Source organism: Phyllostomus hastatus, unplaced genomic scaffold (assembly GCF_019186645.2).
Source record: "Phyllostomus hastatus isolate PE091 unplaced genomic scaffold, TTU_PhHast_1.1 phas_scaffold_193, whole genome shotgun sequence".
Lineage (NCBI taxonomy): Eukaryota > Metazoa > Chordata > Mammalia > Chiroptera > Phyllostomidae > Phyllostomus > Phyllostomus hastatus.
In genome coordinates this window covers 2028356-2041667 of record NW_025334015.1, presented here as the reverse complement: position 1 = coordinate 2041667, position 13312 = coordinate 2028356, and the positions used below count along the sequence as shown (strand labels likewise).

At 37.8% G+C, this 13312-nt stretch overlaps 1 long non-coding RNA gene across 1 annotated transcript in view; it reads left to right on the top strand.

Moving 5' to 3' along the window:
- LOC123832606 overlaps nt 1-13048 on the top strand; it is a 36138-nt gene extending 23090 nt beyond the window's left edge. The window contains exon 3 of the long non-coding RNA XR_006788097.1: nt 12922-13048. This is a non-coding gene — a long non-coding RNA (uncharacterized LOC123832606). The remainder of the gene's footprint in view (nt 1-12921) is intronic.
- Nucleotides 13049-13312: the final 264 nt, after the last annotated feature.

Genomic DNA, 13312 nt, shown 5'->3' with positions numbered 1-13312 from the left:
AGAGGGGTGCAAAGAAGGCAAATTGGGGCAATGGTAATAGCATAATCAATAAAATATAATTTTAAAAAGAGTAAAGACATAAAAATAGAAAAAAAACAGGGCAGAAGCAAAAATAACAAAACCTCCTATTAAATATTTTGGCCACCATTTAGCTGTGCTGACTCACGTCATCAGACTGTCTGCTAAAATACTGAGCTAGTTGTACACACCACACTCCAACACCCATTTCTCTCCTCCTCCAATTCAGCCCATTCTTCTGTCTCCAAAATTGTACTTATCCTGCTTCAGGTATCTGATATAGTAGATATTTCTCTTAATATCTTTTTCACAATTTGACTCACACTCACCCATAGAAGATTATAAGAAGCCTTGTCAAGTGAGTGACTTGATGAAGTTCAAATCCTAACTGCCAATCTCCAAAATTGTCAGTCTAATAACTATTACAGAAAAAAGTAATAGGTCCTTGAATAGGTGCCAGACCAAAAAGTAATTCAGCTCTTTGAATCCAGATAACATGTTTTTATCTATAAATACACTGTCCAAATAATTAGAATATTGTTTAATTTTTAGTAAAAGTAGTCACTGACTGTTCAGACACAAACTAAGCCTAATTTAAAGCATTCCACCAAAATAATATACATGTTTAAAGTTCTTTTATGTGGAATTTCATTTTTATGATCATAAATAATGGCTTTTAATGCTGATCTTGCCTGTGGCTTTTAATTCACCAAACATATTCATTTTGGGCTATTTTCCCCCAAGTTTTCCCTGCTGTAGTAAAATAGCCTCCTACCAGGTTCTACACAGTGGTTATGGCATTGTTTTGTTTTTACAATCTTTAGTATCCACAAGATAATAAGGAATCTCTATGTTCTTCATTTACCTGGTTTTATGCACTTAAATGTTTTCAAAAACAAAAGTGAGACAGAGCGATTAGAGGGAAAGCAGTTTTCCAACATACAAACTTCATTATTTACATTATCTCAAAGTCCTTTAGCTTCTTAAGCACCATGGTCTCTCTTTGCCTTTTTAAGATCCTGTCCTGTCTTCCCATTCATGACAAAGAAAATGAAAAGTCTGAGAGTTTATAAAACAATAAAACTGGATTAGATGGGTTTTTAAGGGTCTTACAGTTCATCCCTAAATCATTGTTGCAAAAGTCAAAGGCTCCAGTTTTGGAATAACACACAAATTGCCATTGGCAAAATCTTAGAAGAAATCTCATTTATTTATTACCACCAAGGAAATAAACAACATCAATAGACAGAGTGTCTTTCATCTACATTAGGCTAGCCAAATCAAATAAAATCAAATCATTAGAATACATTGTATCTAATTATATATAAATCTGCTTTGTAAAGAGCCACTTACCTGCTTTCCCAGAGCAATACAATACTTTATGTTAAACCAACAGTTTAAAAACTGTAGCACAAACTAGCAAATAGTTTAATGGGTTGCTATATATTTTGTACATAAGTCATTCAATAAATATTAATTAATGGCCTACTGCATACTGGGACTACAAAGATGAATATTGCATAATCCTGGTACTCAAAGTGCTAGCCCAGTGAGAGGAAGGAGGCATGTACAGTAACAACAGCCCCTCTTTGGCTCTAAACTGCACTCAGTCCCAGGAAAAGTAATGGTGTGAGTTTCTGACTAATTTATGCATGGGAACAATGATGAAGAGACCGTTAAAATATCTAGAGAATTCACTTAAAAGTTAATGTTTAGTGTCTCCTAATGAACTTCTCTAGTAGAAGTGGGTTTTAGGTTAAGGAAAAACATACGGAAGGTGGTCTGTACAGGAATGGTGACCATTGTATTCCAAAGCCAAGGAGAAATAACTTTTAGATTGTCTAGAATGTTGTGATTCCACTCTATCTGTTCTTATACATAATTAAGTTGAATAATTAAAAACATTTGCAGGGGAATCACTAGCAATGGGGAAACATGTTTATTCTTCAAATTATGTCTCTATCTCCAAATAGTACATTTACTTAGGTTATTCTTTTATATATGAATCTAGTTTGACTGACCCACATCTAGTTGGGCACATATGTTAAAGGTGCACTTGGGTCCACCCACACTTTCTTTAGACAGTGATCCTGTTTTCTTTAAACAATGGCATTTGTTAGCTGGACCTAAACTAGATTATTTGAGATTGTGGTGCTGCTGAGGACTGACAAGTTTTCTTCTAGTAGAAGCTAATTGTGGAGTCATATAATGAGCAAGAGCGTTATCTTCTTGTTTTGTTTTTATTTTGGGGTTTGTGTTAATTTATTTTTTATTATTTTTTATTTTTATTGTGGTTCAAGTACAGTTTTCTGCCTTTTACCCCCATCCCAGCCCTGCCCCGTACCTCCCACCTACCTCCCATTTCCACCCCACCTTGTTATTGTCCATGTGTCCTTTACACTTGTTCCTGCAAACCATTCACCTTTTCCCCTAAAATTCCCTCCCCTATCCTCTCTGGTCACTGTCAGCCTGTTCTCAATTTCAGTGTGTTTGGTTATATTTTGCTTGTTTCTTTGTTTTGTTGTTTAGGTTCCTGTTAAAGTTGAGATCATATGGTATTTGTCTTTCACCACCTGGCTTATTTCGCTTAGCATAATGCTTTCTAGTTCCATCCTTGCTGTCACAAAGGGTAGGAGCTCCTTTTTTCTTTCTGCAGCATAGAATTCCATTGTATAAATACACCATTGTTTCTTGATCCATTCATTTACTGATGGGCACCTAGGTTGCTTCCAACACTTGGCTATTATAAATTGTGCTGCTATGATCATTGGGGGTGCATAGGTTCTTTTGGATTGGTGATTCAGGGTTCTTAGGATAGAGTCCCAGCAGTGGAATTGGTGTGTCGAAATGCAGATCCATTTTTAGTTTCCTGAGAAAATTCCATACTGTTTTCCACAGTGGTTGTACCAGTCTGCAATTCCACCAACAGTACACTAGGGTTCCCTTTTCTCCACAACCTCTCCAGCACTTGTTGTTTTGTTTGTTGCTTTGTTTATGATGGACATTCTGACTGGTGTGAAGTGGTATCTTATTGTGGTTTTAATTTGCATCTCTCTAATAGCTAGTAATACTGAGCATCTTTTCATATGTCTCTAGACCCTCTGTATGTCCTCTTTGGAGAAGTGTCTGTTCAAGTTCTTGACCCATTTTTTAATTGGGTTGCTTGTCTTCTTAGAGTGGAGTCATGTGACTTCTTTATATATTTTGGAGATTAAACCCTTGTCTGAGGTATCATTGGCAAATATGTTTTCCCATACAGTTGGTTCTCTTTTTAATTTAAACTGTTTTCTTTAGCAGTGCAGAAGCTTTTTATTTTTATGAGATCCCATTTGTTTATTCTTTCTTTTATGTCCCTTGCTCTAGGGGACATATCAGTAAAAATGTTGCTGTGTGAAATATCTGAGATTTTCCTGCCTATGTTCTCCTCTAGGACTTTAATAGTGACATGGCTTATATTTAAATCTTTTATCCACCTTGAATTTATTTTTGTGTATATGTAAGCTGATGCTTGAGTTTCATTTTTTTACACATAGCTGTTCAGCTCTCCCAACACCATTTGTTGAAGAGGCTATTTTTACTCCATTTTATGCTTCTTCCCCCTTTGTCAAATATTAATTGACCATAGAGACTTGGGTTTATTTCTGGGCTCTCTGTTCTGTTCCATTGGTCTATGTGCCTATTTTTATGCCAGTACCAGGCTATTTTGATTACACTGGCCTTGTAATACAGTTTGATATCAGGTATTATGATCCCTCCTACTTTACTCTTCTTTCTCAAAATTGCTGTCGCTATTCGGGGTCATTTATGGTTCCATATAAATTTTTGAAGTGCTTGTTCTAGGTCTGTGAAATATGCCATTGGTACTTTAATAGGCATTGCATTGAATTTATAAATTGCTTTGGGTAGTATGGAATCATATCAAACATATGATTTGGGTAGTATGGATATTTTGATGATGTTAATTCTTCCGATCCATGAACACAGTATATGTTTCCATTTATTTATGTCTTCCTTGATCTCTTTACTCCGTGTTGTGTAGTTTTCTGAGTACAGGTCTTTTACCTCCTTGGTTAGGTTTATTCCTAGGTATTTTATTTCTCTTGTTGCTGTATCGAATGGGATTTTTTTTCTTGATTTCTGCTTCCAATGTTTCATTGTTGGTGTACAAAAATGCCTTCATTTCTGGCTATTGACTTTGTATCCTGCTGTTTTGCCAAATTCATTTATTAGATCAAGCAGTTTTTTTGTGCAGTCTATAGGATTTTCTATGTACGCTATCATGTCATCTGCAAACAATGACAGTTTTGTTTTTCCTTTCTGATTTGGATGCCTTTTATTTCCTTTTCTTGTCTGATCACTATGGCTAAAACTTCCAATACTATATTGAATAGAAGTGGTGAAAGTGGACAATCTTGTCTTGTTCCTGATCTTAGTGGAAAAGATTTTAGTTTTTCCCATTGAGTATAGTGTTGGCTGTAGGTCATTCATATATGGCCTTTAAATATTGAGGAATGCTCCCTCTATTCCCACTTTGCTGAGTGTTTTTATCATAAATGGGTACTATACCTTATCAAATGCCTTTTCCGCATCTATTGCTATGATCATGTGATTTTTGTCTTTCATTTTGTTTATAAGGTGTAATATGTTTATTGATTTGTGAATATTGCACCATCCTTCCATTCCTGGGATAAATCCCACTTGGTCATGGTGTATGATCTTTTTAATGTATTGTTGGATGTGGTTTGCCAATATTTTGTTGAGGATTTTAGTATCTATGTTCATCAGCAATCTTGGCCTGAAGTTTTCTTTCTTTGTTGTGTCTTTATACGGTTTGGGGATTAGGATTATGCTGGCTTCATAAAAGGAGTTTGGGAGTCTTCCATCATTCTGGATTTTTTGGAATAGTCTGTGAAGGATAGGGGTTAACTCTTCCTTAAATACTTTGTAGAATTCTCCTGAGAAATCATCTGGTCCAGGGCTTTTGTGTGTTGGGAGTTTTTTGATTACTGCTTCAATTTCATCTGCTGCTATTGGTCTGTTCAGGCTTCCTGCTTCTTCTTCACTGAGTTTTGGAAAATTGTATTTTTCTAGAAATTTGTCCATTTCACTTAGGTATTCAAATTTCTTGGCATACAGTTCTTCATCACAATTTCTTACAATCCTTTGTATTTCTGTGGTGTCAGTTGTAATCTCTCCTCTTTCATTTCTGATTATGTTTATTTGGGTCTTCTCTCTTTTTTTCGTCATGAGCCTGCCTGAAGGCTTGTCGATTTTGTTTATCTTCTCAAAGAACCAGCTCCTGGATTCATTGATCCTTAGAATTGTGCTTTTAGTCTCTATGTCATTTACTTCTGCTATCATCTTGGTTATTTCCTTCCTTCTGCTTGCTCTGGGCTGTCTTTTTTGATGTTCCTCAAGTTCTTGTAGGTGTAGGGTTAGGTTGTTTGTTTGAAATGTTTCTCTCCTTTTGGTAAGCCTGTATCTCTATGAACTTCCCTCTCAGGACTGCCTTCACTGTGTCCCATAAGTTTCAGATTACTGTAAGTTCATTTTTGTTTGTTTCCAGAAACCTTTTGATTTCTTCCCTAATTTCATTCTTGACCCATTCATTGTTTAATAGCATGCTATTCAATCTCCATGATTTTGAGTGTTTTGTTTTTTTCCCCCTTAGGGTTGGTTTCTAGTTTCAGGCCCTTATGGTTGGAGAGTATGCTTGATATGATTTCAGTTTTCTTGAATTTGTTGAGGTTTGTTTTGTGTCCTATCATGTGGTCTATCTTTGAAAATATTCCATGTGCATTTGAAAAAAATGTGTATTTAGCTTCTTTGGGGTGAAAGGTTCTCTATATATCAGTTAAGCCCATTTCATCTAGGGCATTGTTCAATGGCACAATATCTTTGTTGATATTTTGTTTGAAAGATCTTTCCATTTTTGACAGTGGGGTGTTTAAATCCCCTACTATAATTGTATTGCTGTCAATATCTTTCTTGAAGTCCACCAAGATTTTCTTTATGTATCTGGGTGCTCCTATGTTGGGTGCATATATATTTACAATGTTTATGTCTTCTTGGTGGATTCTTCCCTTGAGTATTACGAAGTGACCTTCTGGGTCTATTTATGGACCTTCTTATAAAGTCTATTTTGTGTGATATGAGTGTTGCTATCCTTGCTTTATTTTCCTGTCCATTTGCTTGGAAAATTTGTTTCTAGTCCTTCACTTTCAGTCTTTGTAGGTCTTTTGTCCTGAGGTGGGTCTCTTGTAGGCAGCAAATGTTTGGGTCATGATTTCTTATCTATTCTGCTATTCTATATCTTTTGATTGGAGCATTTAATCCATTTACGTTTAATGTTATTATTGATAGGTACTTATTCATTTCCATTTCTTTCCTTCCTTTAAAGGAGTCCCTTTAGCATCCTGCAGAGCTGGTTTGGTGGAGGTGTATTCTTTTAGACTTCTTTTGTCTGGGAGGCTTCTTATTTGGCCTTCCATTTTAATTGAGCACCTTGCTGGGTAAATAGCCTTGGTTGCAGACCTCTGGTTCTCATTACTTGGAGTATTTCTTGCCATTCTCTTCTGGTTTGGAGTGCTTCCATTGAGAAGTCAGCTGCTAACCTTATTGGGGCTCCCTTGTATGTTACTTCCTATTTCTCCCTTGCTGCCTTTAAGATTCTCTTTTTGTCTTGAAATTTTGCCATTTTAGTTATGATGTCTTGAAGTGGGCCTCTTTGGGTTCCTCTTGATTGGGACTCTCCATGTTTTCTGGATTTGTGTGACTTTTTCTCTCATCAAATTAGGGAAGTTTTCCATCATTACTTTTTCAAAGGTTTTCTATCCCTTGCTCTTCTTCTTCTGCTTCTGGTATTCCTATTATATGGATATTATTTTGTTTCATGTTGTCATGATTTCCCTTAATCCCTCTTCATTCTTTCTGATCCTCTTCCTTTTCTTGCTTTTTCTGGGTGTTTTTTTTTCTGCTTTGTCCCCCAGCTCGCTGATCTGATCTTCTGCTTCATTGAGTCTGCTTTTGATTCCTTGTACTGTGTTCTTCAGTTCATAAATTGTATTCTTAATTTCCTCTTGGACCTTGTTGACAGTTTCTATTTCCTTTTTCAAGTTCATATAGCTTGCAATGAGTTCATTGTAGTTTTCCTGTAATTTCTGGTAATTCTCTGTGAGCTCATTGAGCTTCCTGATAACCATTGCTTTGATCTCAATATCTGATATCTGAGTTGCCTCTATTTCATTTAGCATTCTTTCTGAGGCTTCCTCCTTTTCTTTCCTTTTGGTATTGTTTCTTTGTCTTCCCATTGTTTATGAGAGTCTTCTTGTTAGCTTCTGCCTCTTAAATTGATCTACTCTGGCTTCCTGGGTTTATGGTGTGAACTTCTGTGGTAGAACACTTGTGAGATTCAGTGGTTCAGTCTTCTTAATCTCCTGAGATCACTGGTCTTGGGCTGTCATTTAAGTTGGCTCTCTGTATGTCTTTGGGTTTTTATTGTTGTTGGTGTTTTTTTGTTGGGTCCTTCCCTCCAGCTGGTTAACTGAGGATCACTCTGTCTACCACACAGTGTATTCTGTTGTGCAGGTGTGGACAGTTTGTGTTGAAGCTGATTCTTCTGTGTGTACAAGGTTTTGAGGCTTCTCTCTCACTCTTGTTCAGGTGTTAGTTGTGGGTAATTTCTCCACTTTTTAGTTGTATTTCCAGATTGGTCCTGGATTGAGGTTAGTGTGGCTTCAACTCCCTCCTTCACCTTTTTTTGTTATCTGTTTGTGGTTCCTTTGTTGGTGGTTTCCTCTTCCAGCAGGTATACTGGTGTTCACTGCTTCCATCTTGCAAGTTCCCTGGAGTAGCAAAGTGAAATTTGTCTCACTGTCTCTGTTGTTGGGATGACCCTGTTTGGGTCTAACTCTGGTCTTTTCTCCACCCCAGGTATTATTGTCTCACCTGTGAGAAAAGAAGGGGAAAAAAAGAGAAGGAAGGAAGGGAGAAGGAATAAAAAAGTAAAGGAAGGAAGGAAGGATGAAAAAAAGATAGGAGGAAAGAAAGGAATTTTTTAAAAATTAAAATTAAAAAGTAAAAAAAGAAGGAAGGAAGAAGGAATAAACAGAAAGAAAGAAAAAAGGACAGAAAGCAAGAAGAAATTAAAAAAAAAGAAAGCCTTCGGCTGACTGTAAACTGGCTAGGCCAGTTCTGCTGCTGGTCTTCCTGGCTGTGTCAGGCTGAGGAGGGATCCCTTTCACTTTTCTCCCTTCCTGAGCCACACTCTTCACTGTTGTCCAGCCTCCAGCCCAGTTCTTCTGTGCCCTTCTGTGCCCAGCCCAGGCCTTTAGTCCACCAGTTGCACTGTCCTTGAGGTGCACCAATTAGGGGCAACTCATACACCACCTTCTTGCTCTTTGCTGTCCTAGATGCTAGGGACTCTCAGCACCTCTTCAGGGTACTTCAGCACCCCCAACTGTGTTAAGTCTTTCTGGGGACTGCGGCTCCCCTCTTCTGGGCTTTACTACCTTCCTCCTAGAGAGCCAGTTGGCTTTGCAGGGCTCTGGGCACAGGGGCCAGGTGGGAGGTGCTCTGTCCCTGGTGTCTCTGGGGTGAGCACGGACAGGCAGCTGCAGACCTTGGACCAGGTGTGCACCATCCCCAGTGCTTTTGGTGTGGGCATAGCCGGGTTGCCGCTGGGCCATGGACCAGGTGTTCACCGTCCTGGTGCTTCTGGCATGAGCACAGATGGACCTTGCCAGTCTGGACTAGGTGCACACCATCCCTGGTTCTTCGGGTATGGGTGCAGGCGGGCCTCCCTTGGCCATAGAGTGGGTGCGTACTAACCCAGGACTGCAGGGGTTAGGGGCACAGCAGGCAGGTGGCTGTTGTGGAGAATTCCCCAAACAGCCATGGAGTGCCTCTTTTTTCTCTGTTTCTTTTTGAAAAATTCCTCTTATTCAAGACCCCCAGTCCAAACAAGCACCTGGCCTCTCACACAGCTCAGCCTGGCTGTCTCCCAAGAATCTTGCAACAGACCTGGAAGGCGCCAGGCCTGGGGCTGCAGCCAACCTGGTGTCTGTGCTCCTCCCAGTGACCTTATTGTCCTTAAGCACTCTCCTTACTGTCTTATTTTTCAATGTCCGCTATAATTTTCGGTCTCCAATCTTCATATATTATGGAATACCATTGGCTGTTCGCTCTGTTCCTCAGAAGACTGGCTAGGTATTTTACCCATGTGCTGGGGAAAGTGGCCTTTGCTTCCACCTACCTTGCCACCATCTCCCAGATCATCTTCTTGGTTTTAATTTTTCAGTATCTTCTTTTAAAAAGCAGAACCCCCACACCATACATAAATTGGATTTAATTATGGTTTTGACACCCCCAATGTGGGTCACAGAAACCTTCAGACCTTTAAAAAGAGATTCTACATCTGTAGGTGTCAAGATCATTATGTGTTTAGCCAGCGGACCTCAAAGAAAATAATAACTATCTTAGAGCTAATGTTGAGAAAAATTTTAGAAGTGGCTTCTGAGCCTTCAAAGAAAGCCATGCCAAAATAGTCACCTTTATCTGAAGTCACATATTTTTGCCTTTTAAAACAAACTCATTTCCTTTATCAGCTCTACACATCATCTTGCATTCTTCAAGATTTTTTTCATATTTTTTATTGTTGTTCAAGTACAGTTATCTCCTTTCCCCCCACTACTCCTCCTATTCCAGCCATTCCCTCTTCCCACCATTGATCCTACCCCCTTTGATTACAATAATAATAATAATAATAATAATAATAATAATAATAATAATACAGTGATTATAGTTTTATTATTAGCTAACAATAACCATGAGTAAGCAATTCATCCTTTTAACTGAATTTTTTGTTGATGAACTTCTGTTATCAAGAACTTTTAAAGTTTTGTTATCAAGCTCTGAAAATTGGCATTTCTTATATGTGTGACCAGTTTGGGATCAAGGCATTGCTGAGTTTTGATTGGCCAGTTTGCTCATGGGAAGATTGCCAGTCAGTAATGCCCATTCACAAAAACATGCATGGGTGAGTCTTGTTTGTAATGAGGAAGACGTGCATGCTTTTTATTTTGTATGCAGTTTATAATCACTTTTTTTGTATCTTGTTAAATGTCTGACCATGTGAAATTACATGAATGATAAAGAGCAAATGTTCCAAATTTGTGCATATTTTTATTTTACAACTAAAGCAAGTGACCCCTCTATGAATAAAGTGTTTTGTATATATAATGAATTTGTGTTAGGGTGGAGCTGTTTACAGAGAGCCAACAGAGGCTCCTGTGCAGTTGAGACTCTGGCTGGGCCCTCCTTGTGCAATTGAACAGAATTTTCCCCAGCATCATTCCACCCAGTAGTGCCTATGCCCAACCCCATGCTCTGTCACATGTCTCCTCCCTGAAGGGCCTCAGGCTCAGCTGATAGAATAATGCTTCTTTAAAGTATTATTCAATAAGGTGGGTTCCTCTCATGGGTATTATGCTTTAATAAAGGAAACTTGAAGACTGAAAGACAGCATTTCAGAGAATTCTTCCCTGATTGGTTTTTCTGACAATATGACAGGCTTGGGGGTAGAAGGGGAACCTGGTTAAATCACTTTTATTCGTGTTTCTCAGCACCTCTTGCCTGCAGAAAACAGGCAAGCAGAGGAAGCTTATTCACTTGCCTTCTTCCATTTTTTCAAGTGTAAACTTTAGGCTTTATTTTCATAAATTCAGCCCTTAGTATGTTTACAAATACCTGTTCAACCAGAATCAGAAGCACAAAGCAACTGGCTCTAACCCCTCATATTTAATTCTATTTAACCCCTACTTTTCTTTGCTTCTGTCAGTCCATATATCCAAAAGGGTGATAATATTACATTGGTTCAGGACCTAGACATAGACATGCATATTTTCATGAAAAGCCAAGTTAGAATTTTCTTTAGTCAAATTCTCTCCAGGGATTCTAAAGGTAAACATTTAACTGCAAACAAAAGATACTTATAAGTTAAAGATTTATTGGATTTTTTGAGACATCTAGAATGAAGTTTGATGCTTTATACTCATAACTTCCTCCTTTTTGTCTTGTGTTTATTTTTTGTTATTTAGGTTTATTATTTGTTAATTGAGCTTTTTTTTCTTCTTGATCATATCTCCCTTTCTTTATCATGTTATTCTCTGAACCATATTTCTATCTGCCTACTTTGTTTTTAACATACGCTCAAAATTACTAGCACTGATGCTATACAATGTTCCATCTTCACAAAGTCCTAGAAACATCTGATTGTAGAGTAGAAATGCCTTCAAAGGGATGTTCTATTCAGTCTTCTGCTGTTAAGTCATTTCTCTGCCCATGATCAACTGCCGCCATTGTTAAAATCTGAATGGAAACATCAATTCTCAAAGGAAGCCTTCCTGACCTCTCTGAATTAGATCCTGTCCCTTTATTTGTGTTCTTATAACTGACCATAATGTTTTTCTTATATCATTCATGTTTTAAAATTATATAATTGAGAAATGTTTGATAAAGATATGCCCCTTCTGTAGAACTGTAAGCTCCAGAGAGTAGAGATGTGTATGTTTCACTCCATACTACACCTCTTTATCTTCACTCAGTGCCTAGCTCGTAATATCATTGATAAATGTTAATTCATAGTTATTTTGTATTAATGTTATTAATTTTTTTAATACTAAGGTTTATGGTCAGCTTTGTATTATAAAACCAAACCTGGTTATAGATAAAGGATTTATATATTTACCTGTTTTCTTTCCTTCCTTCCTTCCTTCCTTCCTTCCTTCCTTCCTTCCTTCCTTCCTTCCTTCCTTTATTAATTTATTCATTCATTCAATACAGCTATCAGGCAAATAACAATTACATATTGTTCAACTATTCTGTTTAAGCCCCTTTCAAGCAAACAAGGGTTAAACAGTTAAACACTGCCGATTAAAGAAACTTGTAATTGTTTAGGGAAGAAAGGCAGACACACAAGTTATTCTAATTGAGGACTGCTAAGTGTCCAAAAGTGTTAGCATTCACAGCTTGAGGCCCAGGGAGAGCTTCCTGGGGGAGGTTGCCTTCAGCGAAGACTCAAGGGTAATGACTAACTTGGACATGTAGAGATGGAAAGGAATAGTGTTCCAGATGAAGAGAAAAGTGAGAATAACAGTTTGTATCTATTTCTTGAATGCCATGTGCATATGCAGGAGACAGTCAATATCTTAATGATCGCAAATGGGAGACAAAGCCGAAAGTGGAAAGTGGAGACTGAAAAACCTGTAGGCTCATTTCAGGAGCCTCAATATTTATTCCTAGGCAGGTATGAAGTGATTGGAGGCCTATGAGCATGATGATTTCATCTGAATGTGTGTTTGAAAGATTAGTTTGGCATCATTGTGTCTCCAGTTTAAGTTGGCTGTTGTATTGATTGTGGCAACTCCCATCTCTGATACCTGTGTCTGTCCCTCTGTCTTCATCTCTGAGGGCCTGGATGCTAACCTCTGAGACCCTCGCCTAGGGTCAGTTTCCACATCTTCCTCATATTGACTACCTGCAGTTTGAAACTGCTAATCATCTGTGTATTCTGAATAGACACACTTAATCTTGGTATGTTTTAATAAATGGATTACTCATGACACATTTTTTGATCCAGGTCTTCTTACTTCTACTTTCAGATGAGGAAACTGAAGCTATGATAGAACTTATTTTCAAATTCAGGTTTTCCTAGCTCTTTTCTGTCATAAGTTTACAATCCCTCTCAAATTTAATAAAAAATAAGTGAAGATGAATCAAACCACAACAATTGAAATTTATTGAATATTTTCTAAAGGCAGGTTCTATTCTAAATGTTTTTATATATACTTAATCATTTAATAATCACAAAAATTTGTGAGGTAGGCACTCTTGTTCTTTTAACAGATGAGGAAACTGTGATAAGAGAACTTAAGTAATGCACCTCATCATGGAGCTATACAGTGAAAGACTCTGGATAGAAACCTGACAGTTGGACTTGAGCCTGTGCCTTACTGTTGTGCTATTGCCTCCTAAGTGAAGAAGTAGAGGTATGTGAAAGCACCTATTCCTTGTCCTACATGCAGCTCAATAAATGTTGCCTAAATGTCAGTTCACTCTTTGATCTCAGCTAATACTGTGTGCATCTTTCTTGTTCTGTGCCCCAGACCAGTTTTGTGGTTTATCATTTGTTTTCCTGATGTTCAAATATAAGTGGTCATCCTGAGATTAATGGCTTTACTGCTGGGCATTTATATTTGGTTCCTCATCTGATGCCAACCCGAAGAGTCTATCTTCA